General features: G+C 40.0%; 1 protein-coding gene and 1 pseudogene across 1 annotated transcript in view; one reads left to right on the forward strand and one right to left on the reverse strand.

The window, feature by feature from the left end:
• The window catches only part of LOC145393981 (uncharacterized), a 329,636-nt gene that overhangs the window by 205,246 nt on the left and 108,165 nt on the right, over positions 1-16,225 (forward strand). The gene's annotated exons all lie outside the window — the stretch shown is intronic.
• Positions 13,965-14,082, reverse strand: LOC145394262 (5S ribosomal RNA; annotated as a pseudogene).

The raw sequence follows: 16,225 nt of genomic DNA on the forward strand, positions 1-16,225 counted from the left end.
ACCCGAGTTTGCACAGGGATTCTCAACTTGCTGACACTAATCGTGTGCTAAAATTAATGGCGACCTCGAGTGTACTTTTCGTAGCATGTACTGATTGCTAGGCAGAGAGAGTTATTGTACGTAATAAGAATTTTGTCTCATTGACACTTTTGATGCTCCACCTTAATTGGTTTTGCAGGTTCAGCAATGGGTGTAGCAGTTTTGCTGTGCAGGCCAGCTGATCGTCTGCCGCACGCTGCCGCCTCTTCTCCTCTGCCATCGTCATCGCCATATATTATTTACTGTGTCATTTTACACGTAGGTACAGTTACACTACAACTGTCACACCTACACCGTGTATTACATACACCACGCTACACAACAATTAGTTGTCAGTGTAAATGTAGCGACGTTTCGCTCAGTTTGACCTGAGTACAGGATTTTCACCGTCGTCACGGAGTTTTTCCCTCAAGCTTGCTTCTATTAACGTAAATACGAGGTTTTTTTGCTCACTGGCGACTGCGACTTTCTCCTGTAGCAGGATAGCACACACACCACCGTGTGAATCTTGTGTGAATGACTTAGGATGTGTACATATATATATATATACATATATATATCCACAAATTTTTTCCCATAAGGAAAAAATTTAATTTTTGTAGGGGCGTAATGTCACGAATCAATTCGCGACATTTCCCTTTTGTGAGAAGCCACGAACTATTAGTGGAAAACTCACTGTGTATCGCTCAGTTAACCGTTTCTCCCTCCATTTCGGGGTACACTTTTCAAAACATTCGTCACTGTTTTCAGAAGTGACCGATTTAATGCACATCACTAAGTGCTGTACTGAGCGATACTATTATTTTCTTTATTGTTCGCCCCTGCTTGCACTTGACCGTTAAAAATGCGGCCTAGTGCTCCGCTTTTGTTCCCACGACTTACTCAGTCGAGTGTTTGTTGTGACAGAGGAAGGTCCTGTGCTCCAAGAAGTGTGAGAGGTCACTAGCACCCAAGCTCCACTGAGACAGTTAATCCAGTCCTCCCACTCCCGGGTGATACACAGCATTCATCGACCGGTATTTCCTTTTTGTAATCCTAGTTTAAGAGTTTAATTAAGGTGTTTTTCCTAGGCGTAAGTATTTAGCTTTTGTGCGAGTGAGTGAGTGCGTCTCATTGATTTGATTTGAAATGTAACGTTAAATTTATTTTTTGTAATTAATAAATTTAACAGTTCTTTTCCTTGAGCTTAATGTAAAGTAAACTCTTGTTTCATTTCTCCGTAATTAAGCTTATTTCCCACATAGCTTCTAGCTTGCATAGACGTTTTACTATTCATAACTGGTACTTAGACCAGTCTTGTATTAACTTAAAATCCGTTGTGCCACCTAGGAGTTTATGCATCAGCAAGGACCTGATATTATTATTAGTATTAGTTATTTATTGTCAGGGGTGAAGTAACTTTCTCCAGAGGCTAACAGTACAGTAATTCAGCAATTGTGAGTAATTAGTCTCTGCTGTGTACTGTTGAGAAAGTTTATAAATTCTCGTTCTTAGAGAATCGTAGCAAGTCAGCGTAAAGTAATCGTTGCTTGATGTAGCAAGACAATCATTGTCTCTGCTCTTCAATATTATTGAATATTATTATCAATTAAAAAATATTTAACCATTTATTTTTAAAAATACCGTGATATTATAAAAACCCCGTGACAGAAATACTACTTCAAACTTTAGTCCCAGTTGTCTGGCAACGTGTAATGGTATTAAATTAAGAGAACATCCACAATCAATGTAACAAACACTTTATTACAAATCTTTACTGGTCTTCGATAGATACCAATACTGATTGTAGGTTTAGTCTCTGGCATTCTCAGTGATAACGTTGGACATGACTCACACATGTTAAATACACAACCACATGATTTGAGAAAGTCCATGCCCAAGAGCGAAAGGGGCACAGTAACCTTCCTGTCCACATAAATATCCACAGCAACACTTACTGGACCACTTACTGACTGGAACACCATGTCGATATTTGTATACAAAAGACCTTTAATCATGAGATCCTTTAGATGCAAGACTTCTGCTAAACCATAAAGTTCTAGAAATTTTCCCGAGACTATAGTCACCAAACATCCTGTGTCTACCCTAAACGGAACACACACATCTTTTATCTTTACACGAACATCTAGGGATAGGGAGTACGCTGATTCGTTCCAAACCAAAGGAACTTGGTAGTATGCCATTATTCATAAACACGGACGTGTAATTTTTGCAATGTAAAATAACGTGACCTCCAACTATAACATATAAGGTAAGCTGCCGTGGGGAAATGTTTGACAAATGAACTTGGAAATAACTAAATGTTAAAAGGTAGCGAGAGAACCAACACACTAATTATCTTACGTTGCTGAGAGTTCGGTAAACACTGCCGATTGCCCTTCCTCCTGTGCTTATAAAGAGCCGAGAGTTGCCACATCTCGCCAGTAAACTTGTGCTAAATAAATCTGTTTTCTATAATAAATTCCACAAAATATCAACGATAAATTGTGTATAGTATTATCCTGCTTGATTTTTTTATATCATATTTTGTGTATTTTCTGACAAGAAAGAATTTCTCTTAAATGACTGACTAAGATTTCTTGATGACGTACAGTACAACGTTCGATATACAACCCGGAATGTCAGTGCGTACTTTTACAGGTGACCACGAATGAACTGAATATAAATCTTTAATGTTGTAAAAGGTACAGATCACTAATACAACAAAAGAAGGCAGTGAGTCTTGCCACACACCTTCCTCACGTTAGCGCTTCCGGATGACAAACACCCATACTTGAAGGACTAACAACATTCTGAAGCATGGCAACAGCCATATTTATATGTGAAAATCTCATCATTATCATGACTATTATTATTTTACGTATGAGGCCACCATGCTGGCAACCAGCTCGGATTGGCCTACATGACTTCTACCCCTAGCACGACCAATGCTTTTTGGCCGAATCATAACTGTAGAATTGATACCGGGTGTCACCAAACCAGATCTGGATACAGCTTTTTGTGCAGGTCCTCCAGCTGACAGTCGAAATGGGGTATGGTCGGCAGAACACAGCGATACAAGTCCACACGTCTCCTCCTCGTGTTGCCATAGTGGGGCAGGGTTGGTTAATGCCAAAAAATGGCTTGTATTTTACTACTCCCATCATCCGACAACCTGTCTCTTGTGCCCCACCCCTTCCTGAATTTATGGCCTCAACTGTATGTATGGTCTTCCACTCTCTGGGTGGTAGGTGTGGGGCTGCCTGCTGGGGCTTAAGAGATAAGCAGCATGGCAGCGGGTACAGCATGGTTTCTCTGATCTCGCCTATCAAACTCAGGATGGTGACGAACAACCAAAAAACAAAGATTTAAATCTCCTCCAAAGAAAAGTTGCCTGGAACAAAATACCTGGCTCAAATGTAAGCGTTTGATTTTCTAAAGCACTCATACCAAGGGTTACAAGAGGACCAGAATAAACATAAAAATCTACATTAAGCTGGGTACCGTTAAAAGAAACTGGTACGTTTGTTACACACTGCCACAACTGGTACAGTTTATTCATAAACGGGAAGCTGCATGGAATCGGTGGATATACTACTTCAAACTTTAGTCCCAGTTGCCTGGCAACGTGTAATGGTATTAAATTAAGAGAACATCCACCATCAATGTAACAATTAAACACTTTATTACAAATCTTTACTGGTCTTCGATAGATACCAATACTGATTGTAGGTTTAGTCTCTGGCATTCTCAGTGACAACGTTGGACATGACTCGCACATGTTAAATACACAACAACATGATTTGAGAAAGTCCATGCCCAAGAGCGCAAGGGGCACAGTAACCTTCCTGTCCACATAAATATCCACAGCAACACTTACTGACTGGAACACCATGTCGACATTTGTATACAAAAGACCTTTAATCACGAGATCCTTTAGATGCAAGACTTCTGCTAAACCATAAAGTTCTAGAAATTTTCCTGAGACTATAGTCACCAAACATCCTGTGTCTACCCCAGACGGAACACACACATCTTTTATCTTTACACTAACATCTAGGGATAGGGAGAACGCTGATTCGTTCCAAACCAAAGGAACTTGGTAGTATGCCATTATTCATAAACACGGACATGTAATTTTTGCAAAGTAAAATAACGCGACCTCCAACTATAACATAAAAGGTAAGCTGCCGTGGGGAAATGTTTGACAAATGAACTTGGAAATAACTAAATGTTAAAAGGTAGCGAGAGAACCAACACACTAATTATCTTACGTTGCTAAGAGTTCGGTAAACACTGCCGATTGTTCTTCCTCCTGTGCTTATAAAGAGCCGAGAGTTGCCACATCTCGCCAGTAAACTTGTGCTAAATAAATCCGTTTTTTATAATATATTCCACAAAATATCAACGATAAACTGTGTATAGTATTATCCTGCTTGATTTTTTTAATATCATATTTTGTGTATTTTCTGACAAGAATGAATATCTCGTAAATGACTGACAAAGATTTCTTTATAACGTACAGTACAATGTTCGATATACAACCCGGAATGTCAGTGCATACTTTTACAGGTGACCACGAATGAACTGAATATAAATCTTTAATGTTGTAAAAGGTACACATCACTAATACAACAAAAGAAGGCAGTGAGTCTTGCCACACACCTTCCTCACGTTAGCGCTTCCGGATGACAAACACCCATACTTGAAGGACTAACAACATTCTGAAGCATGGCGACAGCCATCTTTATATGTGAAAATCTCATCATTATCATTACTATTATTATTTTATGTATGAGGCCACCATGCCAGCAACAAGTTGGGATTGGCCTACATGACTTCTACCCCTAGCACGACCAATGCTTTTTGGCCGAATCATAACTGTAGAATTGATACTGGGTGTCGCCAACTAGATATGGATACAGCTTTTTGTGCAGGTCCTCCAGCTGACAGTCGAAATGGGGTGTGGTCGGCAGAACACAGCGATACAAGTCCACACATCTCCTCCTCAAGTTGCTATAAGAGGGCAGGGTAGGTTAATGCCAAAAAATGGCTTGTATTTTACTACTCCCATCATCCGACAACCTGTCTCTTGTGCCCCACCCCTTCCTGAATTTATGGCCTCAAGTGTATGTATGGTCTTCCACTCTCTGGGTGGTAGGTGTGGGGCTGGCTGCTGGGGCTTAAGAGATAAGCAGCATGGCAGCGGGTACAGCATGGTTTCTCTGCTCTCGCCTATCAAACTCAGGATGGTGACGAACAACCAAAGAACAAAGATTTAAATCTCCTCCAAATAAAAGTTGCCTGGAACAAAATACCTGGCTCAAATGTAAGCGTTTGATTTTCTAAAGCACTCATACCAAGGGTTACAAGAGGACCAGAATAAACATAAAAATCTACATTAAGCTGGGTACCGTTAAAAGAAACTGGTACGTTTGTTACACACTGCCACAACTGGTACAGTTTATTCATAAACGGGAAGCTGATTGGAATCGGTGGATATACTACTTCAAACTTTAGTCCCAGTTGCCTGGCAACGTGTAATGGTATTAAATTAAGAGAACATCCACTATCAATGTAACAATTAAACACTTTATTACAAATCTTTACTGGTCTTCGATAGATACCAATACTGATTGTAGGTTTAGTCTCTGGCATTCTCAGTGACAACGTTGGACATGACTCGCACATGTTAAATACACAACAACATGATTTGAGAAAGTCCATGCCCAAGAGCGCAAGGGGCACAGTAACCTTCCTGTCCACATAAATATCCACAGCAACACTTACTGACTGGAACACCATGTCGACATTTGTATACAAAAGACCTTTAATCACGAGATCCTTTAGATGCAAGACTTCTGCTAAACCATAAAGTTCTAGAAATTTTCCCGAGACAATAGTCACCAAACATCCTGTGTCTACCCTAGATGGAACACACACATCTTTTATCTTTACACGAACATCTAGGGATAGGGAGTACGCTGATTCGTTCCAAACCAAAGGAACTTGGTAGTATGCCATTATTCATAAACACGGACATGTAATTTTTGCAAAGTAAAATAACGCGACCTCCAACTATAACATAAAAGGTAAGCTGCCGTGGGGAAATGTTTGACAAATGAACTTGGAAATAACTAAATGTTAAAAGGTAGCGAGAGAACCAACACACTAATTACCTTACGTTGCTGAGAGTTCGGTAAACACTGCCGATTGTTCTTCCTCCTGTGCTTATAAAGAGCCGAGAGTTGCCACATCTTGCCAGTAAACTTGTGCTAAATAAATCTGTTTTCTATAATATATTCCACAAAATATCAACGATAAACTGTGTACGGTATAGTATTATCCTGCTTGATTTTTTTAATAACATATTTTGTGTTTATTCTGACAAGAAAGAATTTCTCGTAAATGACTGACAAAGATTTCTTTATAACGTACAGTACAATGTTCGATATACAACCCGGAATGTCAGTGCATACTTTTACAGGTGACCACGAATGAACTGAATATAAATCTTTAATGTTGTAAAAGGTACAGATCGCTAATACAACAAAAGAAGGCAGTGAGTCTTGCCACACACCTTCCTCACGTTAGCGCTTCCGGATGACAAACACCTATACTTGAAGGACTAACAACATTCTGAAGCATGGCGACAGCCATCTTTATATGTGAAAATCTCATCATTATCATTACTATTATTATTTTATGTATGAGGCCACCATGCCAGCAACAAGCTGGGATTGGCGTACATGACTTCTACCCCTAGCACGACCAATGCTTTTTGGCCGTATCATAACTGTAGAATTGATACTGGGTGTCGCCAACCAGATCTGGATACAGCTTTTTGTGCAGGTCCTCCAGCTGACAGTCGAAATGGGGTATGGTCGGCAGAACACAGCGATACAAGTCCACATGTCTCCTCCTCAAGTTGCTATAAGAGGGCAGGGTAGGTTAATGCCAAAAAGTGGCTTGTATTTTACTACTTCCATCATCCGACAACCTGTCTCTTGTGCCCCACCCTTTCCTGAATTTATGGCCTCAAGTGTATGTATGGTCTTCCACTCTCTGGGTGGTAGGTGTGGGGCTGGCTGCTGGGGCTTAAGAGATAAGCAGCATGGCAGCGGGTACAGCATGGTTTCTCTGATCTCGCCTATCAAACTCAGGATGGTGACGAACAACCAAAAAACAAAGATTTAAATCTCCTCCAAAGAAAAGTTGCCTGGAACAAAATATCTGGCTCAAATGTAAGCGTCTGATTTTCTAAAGCACTCATACCAAGGATTACAAGAGTACCAGTATAAACATAAAAATCTACATTAGGCTGGGTACCGTTAAAAGAAACTGGTACGTTTGTTACACAGTGCCACAACTGGTACAGTTTATTCATAAACGGGAAGCTGATTGGAATCGGTGGATATACTACTTCAAACTTTAGTCCAAGTTGTCTGGCAACGTGTAATGGTATTAAATTAAGAGGACTTCCACTATCAATGGAACAATTAAACACTTTATTACAAATCTTTACTGGTCTTCGATAGATACCAATACTGATTGTAGGTTTAGTCTCTGGCATTCTCAGTGACAACGTTGGACATGACTCACACATGTTAAATACACAACAACATGATTTGAGAAAGTCCATGCCCAAGAGCGCAATGGGCTCAGTAACTTTCCTGTCCACATAAATATCCACAGCAACACTTACTGGACCACTTACTGACTGGAACACCATGTCGACATTTGTACACAAAAGACCTTTAATCAAGTGATCCTTTTGATGCAAGACTTCTGCTAAACCATAAAGTTCTAGAAATTTTCCTGTGACTGTAGTCAGCGAACTCCCTGTGTCTATCTGAAACGGGACACACACATCTTTTATCTTTACACTAACATCTAGGGATAGGGAGTACGCTGATTTGTTCCAAACCAAAGGAACTTGGTAGTATGCCATTATTCATAAACACGGACGTGTAATTTTTGCAATGTAAAATAACGCGACCTCCAACTTTAACAAATAAGGTAAGCTGCCGTGGGGAAATGTTTGACAAATGAACTTGAAAATAACTAAATGTTAAAAGGTAGCGAGAGAACCCACACACAACTAACCTTACGTTGCTGAAAGTTCGGTAAACACTGCCCATTGTTCCTCCTCCTGTGCTTATATAGAGCCGAGAGTTGCCACATCTCGCCAGTAAATTTGTGCTAAATAAATCCGTTTTCTATAATAAATTCCACAAAATATTAACGATAAATTGTGTATAGTATTATCCTACTTGATTTTTTTAATATCATATTTTGTGTATTTTCTGACAAGTAAGAATTTCCCTTAAACGACTGACAAAGATTTCTTTATAACGTACATTACAATTTTCTCTATGCAACCCGGAATGTTAATGCCTACTTTTACAGGTGACTACAGTTGCCATTGATCGCCAGTTAGTTCAATATGGAAATCGGGCTACTCCTGCAGAGACCACAGAAATCGCATATCTTCAAAAATCTCTCCCGTGATATTTAATGATATACCGTACGTAAGTTCTTCATGATATTATTCTTTAGTAGTTATACTAATTTCCTAGATATGATTTAATGCGGTATATGCAGGAAAACGTTACTAGAAGCTGTGAAAGCACAGTGGGTGTGACAGCATTCATCACATTTACAAGTCTTTAGCTGCACATTTTGTTTGAAACCCATATAATTTAGCTTTCTAAAAGAATAGTGCTTCATCTCCAAAATGCTGAAGAAAATCTACAAAGTTTTTCATATGAAAATTGTACGATGTTTAAAGCCGAAATCGCGCAGAGACGAGACCGCCGGCCGAAATCTGACGATGCCGAGGGCTCCAAAATACAGTACAAAAGTCAAAACAACACGCCAGTGGTGTAGCCTGAACAGGGTATTCCTCTAGACTTCAGGAAATACTTCAGTCTAGGCACTGTCCATTTTTCTCTGCAACGTATTTTCCGTGATCTTTGTACAGCAGGTCCAATGGGGCAGTAGACACAAGTGAGTTTGTTATTGTTTGTAATCCTAATGTTCGATCTTCAGCCGTGTCGTGCTAATATTTCTTAATGAAGAATCGTTACATGTTTCTCATAACACTGTTTATTTTGTTTTAATTGACAAATACATGAAATGGATGTAAATTAAAGCTTATCGATATTTAAGGAAGGAAAGACTAATAACCGTCCCCAAACCGAGATGGTTGACTCAGGCCACCATTTTTTTATTTTCTTTGACTACCATATAATACAGCCTCTCTTCCTTGTAGCAGTGACTAAAATAATGTTGTTATAGTTTCTCCCTTCCTTTTAGTGACACAGAGGGCATATATAATAAACGGAGTTTAGTAGACCGACTTTGATGTCGAAAATTAAATAATTTGGTGAAGAGTGGCAGTTTTTCCTTGGTTAGTGACATGGGGAATTGAACTTAAATCTTTATAATTGTAAAAGGTACAGATGAGTCTCACTACACACCTTCCGGATGACAAACACCTATACTTGAAGGACTAACAAAATTCTGAAGCATGGCGACAGCCACCTTTATACGTGAAAATATCATCATCATCATCATTAGAGAACTTTTCCTCAGATTGTTAAAATGGATGAGTTACTCTGACATTTCTTCATCATGCCTTTTTTATGACACATTCTTGTAGATTTAGTAGAATTATCAAGATACTGACGAACAGCTAGTTCGAGTGGAAAGATGCTCATAGTTAGGATGTGAGCTATCACTCAGCTGATCGGTGCTGGCCTGCTGAAGGAAGTTGTTGCAGCGCTACACCATAAGGAACTTATATGGTTCTGCCAAGTTTGCAAACCAAAACTAAGAAATAATATGAAGAAAACATGGAGAAGAAGAATGAAGAGCTGGTGGAGAAATTAAACAAACTGAACATGAAGGTGGATAACAGCAAAGGAGAAATTACGAGAGAGGTAACTCAACAGTTTAGAAGCAATTTGTTGGTGAGTGAAGATATTGTTGAGAAAGTAAGAGATACAGTACTAGAACATATGAAAGAAGAATATAAAGCTAGAAGGAAAAACAACACAGTGATGTATAACGTCCCAGAGTCAGAAAGTGAAAATTATATAGAGTGAATGAAGACACAGCTATGTATTGTAATATATTTGAGAACTCTCTAGGATTAGATAAGGTAGAGTTTACTGTCACTAAGGTCATAAGGCTAGGAAAGCCCAGAAGAGACGGCAATAACAGAAATAGGCCTGTATTGGTGCAACTAGCAGACACAACTGAGAAATGGGCAGTAGTAAAGAGGGCAAAAAAGCTGAAAGATGAAAGTGATCTGGCAAAGAAACGAATAGGAATCTCACGATCTGACGGAGAAAGAAAGGCAGGTTGAAAAAAGACTGAGGCAAGAGTTCATTCATTCATTCATTGCCAGACGCCATGTATCCCAGACGGGGTGGCCAAGGGCTCAGAGTTAATTGTTTTACAGGGAGGGGCACTAATCCTCCACCAACCCCACTCGACAAGTAGGGAGAACGTTATGCCAACAGCATCTGGTGTTCCCAGGCGGTCACCCATCCAAGTACTAACCAGACCCAACATTGTTAAATGAGAGAAAAGCTAACGGAGAAACAGGATTATATATAAAAAATGGAAGATTGTGCAAAGTACGAGAGGACAGAGGAAGAGAAAATTAGAACCATACCTTGATACAGTACAGAAGGATGAAATAAGAAAAAAAGAAAAAGGATATGGGGTAACATTTAATTAATATACACGGGTTAAGTAGACATAAGGTAGTAGAGGTACAGCAACTCAGCAGAGAGTCAAGATATAGTCTGTCTGACAGAAACACAGCAAAAATACAATAAAATTGAACTATATAATAACATAATGAAGCATGAGAGAAATAAAAGACAAAAAAGGAGGAGGTATAATGGTTCTGTATAAACAAAACAGTGACATTAACCCCTGAAGCGCAGGTCATCGCGTTTGCGACACTCGCCAAAAAGGACATAACGGCGGATCGTCGCGTTTGCGATTCGAGTTAATTTTGAATAAATGCGGGCAAGGATGTTCCAGCTGGTATTGTCTATCAGTACCACCACCCTTTAGCTACAATTAGCATACTTTACCTTTGTACTACTGACCTCCGTTGTTGCCAAGTATCGCGTTTTTTTCCCCCCTCCCCCCCTCGCGGCCCGGCCAGCCTGGCTGTGATATATGGCAGTAATCTGACTGCTCAGAACTGTAAATCTGCGCTCTCCTCTCACAAGCAGTTTATGCTAATAGGAAATGCTTGTTTCCCCAGTTGTCACACTAGCTTTTTTTCGCACGGTTTTCCCCTGTTTGGCGTCAGTTTACCGCAGGCTTTCACAGTGACATTATGGCGAGTTCTAGCTCTTCCGAGTCAGTGCGAGTGGCCGACAGGAACGATAATAAAGTGACTGGCGTAAGGCAGAATAAAAAGTGCGCTGTGGTGATCTTTTTGGAAGTAATATGATTGAAAATAATGTAGTATACGTGTTTTTAGCTGTGAAAATGAAAATCTTTGTTGAGTGACGGGAAGACCGCCGCCGCGCTGCATGTCGGCCGTACGCTTCGTTGATTTTAGCCTTATTTTCAGTTCTTATTGTACAAATACGGATTCCAAACTACCTGTACGTTGTAGTATAAAGTTTACTGTGACAGAATGAGGCTGTGGTAGAGGGGAAACCGGGTTGCTGGAGGTGTGAAAGTGAAGATTTTGTTACCCAACTTTGCAAGTCTCCACAAGTCCTTGGGTAGTCCACGAAGGCTCAACACCTGTCTCTGGAGAAAGCTGAATGTAAGTACTATCTGCCATAAAAATTATAATGTTCTAGGGTTAATCTCTGATTTTTGGCAAATATTTTCCTACAGGTACGCGATAAAACCTCGCCACACGGGGGGGGGGGGCCTGTCGACGGCCGTGGTTTAGGGGTTAATTTAAGAAAAGAGACTTTGAAAAATAAAAATATCCTTGTACTAAAGGGAAAAATATTAGATCTAAGCATAAGAATAATTATAGTATACTTTTCTGTAGCATAATTAGGACAGAAGACAAAACGAGAAATTTTTCAATTAAACAAGAGATAGAGAAAAATATGGATGAGGCAGAGGATGAGGCTCTAGTAGTCATGGGAGACTTCAGTGGGCATACAGGTATGTTAGGTCATCAACAGCTTGACATAGCCTAAATGGGAAAATAATCTCGGACTGGATAAATGAATATAAATTAATCTTGCTAAACTGCGACAATAACTGTACAGGTATTTACACATGGTCTAGAGGTAATCAGGGCAGTGTAATTGATTACATACTTGTCAATGGGAAAATGTACAACTACTTCCAGAACATGAATATAGACGAGAAACAAGAAACAATAGATATCACTTATTATAATCTGATCTGTGCAAGGTGTATATTAAAAAGGAGAAAGTGTAGAAACTTCATAGGTTCTTGTAGTGTGTGTAGATCAATTATACATATATTAGACTGGTGGACGAGCGGTTGTTATACATGGGTTGTTTTGGAAGTAGATAATCTTCGTTCCCTTTCTCATGCAATGACAGGAGAGGTAAAGATTAGTATGGGACTATTTTTATTTGTCTTGGAAATATTAACAAAGACTCTCACACACGAGTGAAGTACCTGTATAGAGTCCCTGTGTTACTTCCCCACTGTCTCACTCTATCTCTCTCTGCCACCCTCTTGCCCCTGTTGCTAGCCTCCTTCTCCCCACTACCTGTCGGTTCTATGGCTAGCCCGTTTCTGATCTCTGATTCCTACATTCTCGTTTAGCATGGGTCATGTCACATGGGCTATACTGTCGTGGAAGCTTCTAGAACTCTGTATGTCTGTGTGTACTGTATGTACAGCTTCCGGTGCACTTGTAGCATTCCTTCACTTAAGAGTTGCAAGCTAATTTCCTTTTGGTTGATTCTCGCTGACACACTTCCTAACTCACACCCTGGCTTGGTGCTTCTATCTATCTATCTGTCTATCTATCTATGAGTTGTATTATTATAACATGGAGTCCTGACATCACTCGGTCATGCCAGCTGGCGGTCCTCCAACAGGAATCATCATTTGACATATGCAAATTTATTAATACATACCATTGATTATGGAGGTTTGGAGGGTGAAGTGCTTGAAAGGGTACAGCAGGGAAGAAAGGTTGCTGGTTCTCTGAAAGCAGTGATAAGAAACAGGGAAGTGAGCATGGAAGTGAAAAAGTTACTATATGACAGTATTGTGATACCAACTCTAATGTATGGAAGTGAAGCTTGGACGTTGTTGGAAGGACACAAGTCAAGAGTGAGAGCAGTGGAAATGAGTTATTTAAGAGGAGCCTGTGGAGTCACATGGAGAGACAGGCTGACGAATGAGGATATAAAGGAGCATTGTGGTGTGGATGTGGATGTGATAGGAAGCCTTATGAGGAACACACTGAGGTGGTTTGGCCATGTGGAGAGGATGGAGGGTGAAAGACTGACGAAGAGAGTGTATGTGAGTGAGGTGGAGGGGGGAAGAAGGAGGGGGAGGCCGAGGATGAGATGGAGGGATGGGGTGGAGAGGTATATAAGAGAGGGGGGTGTGAGTTGGGAGCAGGGCAGTGAAATGGCGGGGGACAGGGTGACTTGGAGGCGATTTGTTTGTGGCCACCCGAAACGGGATTGAGGCGTCTGGCAATAGATAGATAGATAGATTATAATATTGCCTAGACATAGTATTCACGATAATATTGTACTGGCCCAATAATATTCTAGAAACATACTACATTTTAAACAAATTGAATACATAATTGAACAAATGCAGTATAGTTAAATTCCATCCATCCATTGCCAGACGCCATGTATCCCAAACGGGGTGGTCAAGGGCTTAGAGTTAATTGTTTTACAGGGAGGGGCACTAATCCTCCACCAACCCCACTTGACACATAGGGATGCCAACAGCATCTGGTGTTCCCAGGTGGTCACCCATCCAAGTACTAACCAGACCCAACATTGCTTAACTTCACTGATCGGACGGGAAGCGGTGTACTCAACGTGGAGTTAAATTGATTCTTATAATACAGATTTGTAGTAACATTGTATGAATTGTTATATAATTTTATTTTTATTGTACATAATTGCATTATAATTGTTACATATCATTTGTAGTCACATAACTGTAGCAACTGTAAAATAATTGTATTAACATTGTAGTAATATTGTAGTAATACAGAATTGTACTAACATTGTATGAATTGTTACACAATAATTGTATTGTACATAATTGTAATTGTTACATATTGTTTGTAGTTACATAACTGTTGCAAGTGTAACATAATTCTAGTACCACTGCAGTAATATTGTAGTAACATTGTAGTAATACATAATTGTAACATTGAATATATACATGGATGGGGTTGTAAAGGAGGTGCAAGGTAGGGCAGTGGATGTGGGGGTGGCTCTAATGAATGAGGGTGAGATTTGGAAGATTCCGGTGTTGCTGTTTGCTGATGATACAGTATTGTTGAGTGAAGATGAATGGGAGTTGCAAGGTTTGGTGAATTAATTTGGGACAGTGTGTAGGAGGAAGAATCTGAAAGTTAATGTAAACAAAAGTAAAGTTATGGTGTTTGAGAGGAATGAAGTCACAGAGTGTGCAGTGAGGTTGGATGGTGAGGATATGGAGAATGTGAGTGCAATCAAGTACTTGGGTAGTGTGATGAGTAAGGATGGAACTTTGGGGGATGAAGTGCATGAAAGGGTACAGCAGGGAAGGAAGGTTGTTGGTGCACTGAAAGCAGTGATGAGAAATAGGGAGGTGAGTGTGGAAGTTAAGAAGTCACTGCATGATAGTATTGTGATCCCTACCCTGACGTATGGAAGCAAGGCTTGGACCTTGCAAGAGGGGAACAAGTCAAGAGTGAGAACAGTGGAAATGAGTTACTTGAGAGGAGCATGTGGAGTGACGTGGAGGGACAGGTTGACGAATGAAGAAGTGAAGGAACGTTGTGGGGTGGATGTGGATGTGGTTGAAAAGATTATGAGATTTTCACTGAGGTGGTTTGGACATGTGAAGAGAATGGAAAATGAAAGACTGACTAAGAGGGTGTATGTAGGTGAGATGGAGGGAGGGAGAGGGAGAGGTAGACCGAGGATGAGGTGGAGGGATGGAGTTGAGAAGTATATGAGGGAGGGGGGGTGAGTTGGGGGGAGGGTAGTCAAATGGTGGGTGACAGAGCGACTTGGAGGCATTTTGTCTGCGGCCACTCTTTGCGGGATTAGGGTGTTGGGCTATAGATAGATAGATAAATAGATAGAACATTGTATCAGTTGTTACTGTACATAATTGTAATGTCACATAATAATTGTATTGTACATAACTGTATTGTAATTGTTACCGTACATATTGTTTGTAGTTACATAATTGTAACAACTGTAACATAATCCAATCGTTTGTCATTACGTAACTGTAGGAATTACAGTAATATTGTACGGTAGCAACTGCAGTCCTGACATCGCTAATCCAGTCATGCTGCAGTCAATGTTAGTGATGATGTGCCTTGCCACTGCCTCGTGGAGAACAATAATTTGCTTTTTGTTTCACTTATAAGAGTTTTGTGGTATTTTGGCATTTGTAGAAACACTTACACCTATTTTCATTTGTTTTTTATGTGATCTTACTGTATTTCTTTTTCTTTTTTCATTTTATGTAGTAGAATGGATGTGGAAGATGTGCAGATTGGCCTGGGAGGAAGGTAGAGTCCCGGAGGATTGGAAGTCAGGTATGATAATTCCCTTGTACAAAGGAAAAGGGGAAAAAGAAGTGTGTGGTAATCACAGGGGCATTTGTCTTCTTAGTATACCGTAATAGGAAAAGTGTATGGTAGGATACTTATTGACAGAGTTAGAGAAAGAACAGAGAAATTAGTTGGAGAAGAACAGGGAGGCTTTAGGAAGAGAAGAGGTTGTGTAGATCAAATATTCATTCTTAGATCTTTAGTGGAAAAGTTTCTAAAGAAGGGAAAGAAGTTGTATGCGGATTTCATGGATTTGGAGAAAGCATATGACAGGGTGGATAGACAAGGATTGTGGAAAGTGTTAAGAATATATGGAGTAGATGGGAAGTTGTTGAATGCTGTGAAAAGTATGTACGATGGTGCGAAGGCTGCAGTGCGTGTGGATGGTGAACTAAGTGAATTTTTCTCTTTGAAAGT

The sequence above is a fragment of the Coenobita brevimanus genome, chromosome 26 (genome assembly GCF_032717465.1).
Source record: "Coenobita brevimanus isolate Jiangsu-jjx chromosome 26, ASM3271746v2, whole genome shotgun sequence".
Lineage (NCBI taxonomy): Eukaryota > Metazoa > Arthropoda > Malacostraca > Decapoda > Coenobitidae > Coenobita > Coenobita brevimanus.